A 4,743-nucleotide genomic window follows, 5' to 3' on the forward strand; every position below is an offset into this window, starting at 1 on the left:
AACTAACTAACAAAAAAACAAAAACTACAACGAGATCTACCTTCATCCTTTAAAAAATATTAATTGTAACCCAAATTCCAGATGTAACTTTAAATACCATTCAATAATTATAAATAAATTTTCACTGAAAAATCAGTAGAGTTACGGCTCTATCTCAAAGAAATATAGAAGCGATTTCCTACGGCTCTATCTTAAAGATATATAGGAGCAATTTGTTACGGGTCTATCTTAAAAGAAATATAGGAGCAATTTGCTACGACTCTATCTTAAAGAAATATAAGAGCAATTTGTCTTGGAGCAAATTGAATTTTGGCACTAAAAGATTAGAAGAGATTTACTGTTATTTTTGAAAGAATATTGACTCTTGTAAAAATTTTATTTCTAACAATGAATATCATTCTATCTATAATTATGATTTCTAATGAATTCCATTTCATCTATAATTATGAATGAGATTCAAAATATAGAAAAAATTATCTTGCAATTGGGTAATTTATTCACACTGAATAATTTAATAAAAATTATAAAAAACTTATTTCTTTTGCCACTGAAAAATTAGAAGATATTTATTGTTATCTTTGAAGAAATATTAACTTTCATAGAAATTCTAGCTCTAATCATGAATACGATTCCATCTATAATTATGAATGAGATTCAATGATATAAAAAATTATCTTGCAGTTGGGTAATTTTTTTCACATTGAATGATTTAATAAAAATTATAAGAAACTTATTTCTCTATCTTGCAGGAAAAATTAACTGTGACCCAAATTAAAATTCGATCCATAATTCTTGATTCCCGTGGTTGGAATGATCACCATATATTTTCTAACTACATAAAATGAATTGTGTGACCTTCAAATTTCCAAGCAATTTAGTTTCATACGTGGCTTTATTTAGAGTTTGCACTTAGCAACGTTTCTCATGTTTTTTTTGAATAAAGTCTTCTTTGTGAGTTATTAAAAGCCTTTGGCATTTATTTATAGGTCGTGTCTAGTTAAATACATAGCCAATCTATTTAGCAACATTTTAACATTTTTCCTAATAATGTCTTTTTTTTTAAGCATTAAAAGTCTTTTGCATTTATCTATAAGTCCGTGCTCTCTGTCAAATACATAGTCAATTTCCCAAAATATCACGTGGAATAAAAAAATACTTTTAACTGTCACGATTCTTCTCAAATTTATGACTTACGGGCTTTCCTTTGCAACATCTGTTGCAATTGCTAGTTTAGTAATATTGAGAATGTATATTATGTTTGTTTTACAAAATGTATATTTTGTTTGTTTTACAATTTTTTTAGAAAGGTGATAATATTATTGAAATTTTATGTTATATTCTTATTACCAAATAATTTAGCAATACTAAAATTTTATATTATGTTTGTTTTACAATTTTTTGAGAAAGCTATAAAATTATTGTAATTTTATATTTTTTCCTATTACAATTTTTTTGGGGAAAGTGATAATATTATTACTAATGATTATAATCATTGTATATTTCTATTTATAAAAATAGTTAACCATTAATATAATCTAATAAAAAATATATTATTTAAAATTACATATGTAATTTAAAACAATTTATTAATGGTATGTGAGAGATAAATTTTTATTTTATATTATATTTTTAAGGGGTAGACAGGCATCACTTAGGCTTCTGTGCAAACTTAACCACATATGGTAGATCTTAGACTATTAATGAATGAATGATGCTCAAAATAATAAGATAATTGTAATAAGAATAAATATAAAATTTCTAATATTCACAAATTAAAGTATAATATAAATTTATGATAAGACTTCTATATGGAGATCTAATAATAACATCTTCATAAGACCATGTTCACAAACTATAAAAAACCAAAAATAAACTTTGATAATTGTTTTTATATTACAATACAAATAAAGTTAATTTACAAAATTTAGCAATACATTTAATTATAATTTAAAATTAATCTAATTATAACTTTTTAAAATTTTCCATTTTTATATTTTTATTGATTTCTACTTCAATTTAACTATATTTTAACTAAGCTTCATAGATTAACTAGTATATGACCCTGGTTATATTCATTTTTTATATTTTCCCAAAGTTATATGATATTATTATATTTCCTCTGGTTTTCTTTGAAACGACTGCTTGTGAGGAATGGTAGGTACTCAGACAGATCCCTTCTCCTTTGAAATGAGTTTTCAAAGAGCAGTGAAGAATGATAGATACCGAGACACATCCCTTCTGCTTTGAAATGAGTTTTCAAAGAGCAGTATAAGTTTTCAAAGTGCAGCATAATTAAATTTTAAAAATAAAGTCATGAAACCCGTAAAACTGATACTAATTTCTTAATCACATCAGCCACGTTGATTTCAACAATGGCAAAAGTTTGCTAACGTGTTTTGAGTGCGTCGCGAGAGGATATCTGTGCAAGAGACAGAAAGTATGACTATGGCAAATCGGGTAAATGTTTTTTATTATGGCAAATCGGGTAGAGGATATCTGTGCAAGAGACAGAAAGCTGGACGACTACGGCTTCACTTCAAACTTTGTGAAAGTTCAGGGCACAGAAAGTATTGTGTTAGAGACAGAGGCATTGAGAAAGGAAGCAATAATGGATTTCAGTTGCAGCAAGCAGCGACACCATGCGGTTCTCGTTCCTTTTCCTGCGCAAGGCCACATAAATCCCATGATGCAGGTGGCTTTGAAGCTTGTGGACGAGGGATTCTTTATCAGTTTTGTGAATACAGATTACAACCATTCTCGCATAGCAGAGGCTAACAAAACCAGTTTGAGTAACCACACGATGATCCGCCCTATGGTCGTCCAATGATACTCGCAATGACATTGCCAAGCTATTTGATGTCACAGAAAACGTGATTGTCCCGTTTCTTGACAACCTCATTCACCAAATCAAAGAGGGGGATAATGATTCAAGTGTCTGCCTGGTAGTAGACGTTATAGCGTCACAGGCACCAGAGATTGCTCAGCGCCACCACATTCCAAGGGCCGCTCTCTGGACATCTCTTAGTGCTACCTATGCACTGCTCTTTAATATTCCATCCCTTGTTTCATCCCAAATCATTCCCTCAAACGGTATGCTTACAGTTAATTATTATGTTAATTTCATGAATCTTGTAATTATAGTGTATGAATTGATTGCCAAAAGTGTATTTATTAATTGAGGCCTCTGCAGGAGTTCCAAAGGACTTTAAAATGGTGAAATACCTCCCCTCCATGCCGCCTCTCTGCTCTGCACATCTTCCATGGGCTGCCGGTTTCAATGACTCTGAACAAGAATCATTTTTCCACTTCATCAATCGATACATGGAGAGAATGCGGGAAATAGATTGGGTCATCTGCAATTCCTTCCATCATCTTGAAGTCCCCGCCATCAGCAGTGTGGTCGAGAACGGAGGTTCAGTCTGTCCAATAGGTCCCTTGGTTCCTTCTTCCCTTCTCAATTCGAACTCAGGACTCCGATTGGAAATCACAACGGGATTTTGGGCCGAAGATGGCGAATGCTTGGATTGGTTGGATAGGCAGTCCAGGCAGTCTGTGATCTACGTCTCATTTGGCAGCTTGAGTGTGTTAACCCAGACGCAGTTCCAACAACTTGCACTTGGGTTGGAGGCCACGGAGAGACCATTTCTTTGGGTTGTGCGCCCTGATCTGCTACAAGGTACCGAGGCCGCCTTCCCTCCAGGGTTCGTGGAGCGCATCCAATGGAGCCAGCGAGGGTGTTTCGTGTCGTGGTGTCCGCAGTTGAGGGTACTTTCTCGTCCTTCCATTGCTTGTTTTCTGACACATTGTGGATGGAATTCAGCGTTGGAGAGCATCACCATGGGGGTGCCCATGTTATGCTGGCCTTATTTTGCAGATCAGTTTCTGAACCAAAGTTATATAGTCCATGTCTGGAAAATTGGCTTGTCTTTGCTTAAGGAAAACACTGCATCTACTGAGAGTGGAACATCAATAATTGACATGACTGAGATTAAGAGGGCTGTGGAGAGAGCAGTGACGGGCGAGGAAGGTGCAGAGATGAAGAGAAGAGTGATGAAATTGAGCGAGAGTGCGATTGCTGCAGTTAAGGAAGGTGGTTCATCTGACTCAAATTTCCGCGACTTCGCTACTGCAATGAAAACCGTAGAAAAGTAATTGACTGACGCTGCTGAGTGCTGGTAGCATTCGCTTCTAAGTTCTGGGAACAACTACGATCTTAGTGTAATAATACGTTGAATAGCTTTGTTACATCATATTTTTGCTTCTGACAATTGGAATTAATGTCTCAATAATCTCCTTGTTAAGATCAGAAATTAGTATGCTAAAAGCCACAATGTCTAGATGGAAAACATTTTTAATCATGTTCTCAAAGAGATCCAAGCCCTCTTCCCTTTAGCTACAAAGATGCTCCATCAGTTTTCCATTTCTGATTTAATTGGTTTGTTCATCTTAAACCGTATTGAATATACAACATCCACTTTGTCCAACGCCCCGTTGACAATGAACTTTATTAAGAGCATTCAAAGACCAGAAATCTGGAGATCTTAGGAGCCATGAAGTACAACATACGAACCATTTCAAAATCAAAGTGAAACTCAACATTGCAGACCAATATTGGAAAGCATGCATCCCAAAGAGTATTCTAAGCGCTTGATCATGATTGCTACCTTTATGTGTAGATATTTTGATCAAGTCAAAGAAGAAAGCATCAAAACATTTGCAATGTCCCCTTTTCATACAGTCAAG

At 34.0% G+C, this 4,743-nt stretch overlaps 1 pseudogene; it reads left to right on the plus strand.

Moving 5' to 3' along the window:
• Positions 1-2,608: 2,608 nt before the first annotated feature.
• Positions 2,609-4,152, plus strand: LOC149250105 (UDP-glycosyltransferase 83A1-like; annotated as a pseudogene).
• Positions 4,153-4,743: the final 591 nt, after the last annotated feature.

The sequence above is a fragment of the Pinus tabuliformis genome, chromosome 7 (genome assembly GCF_031772625.1).
Source record: "Pinus tabuliformis cultivar Carrire ecotype Pingquan chromosome 7, CPIR1, whole genome shotgun sequence".
In the NCBI taxonomy this organism is placed as follows: Eukaryota; Viridiplantae; Streptophyta; class Pinopsida; order Pinales; family Pinaceae; genus Pinus; species Pinus tabuliformis.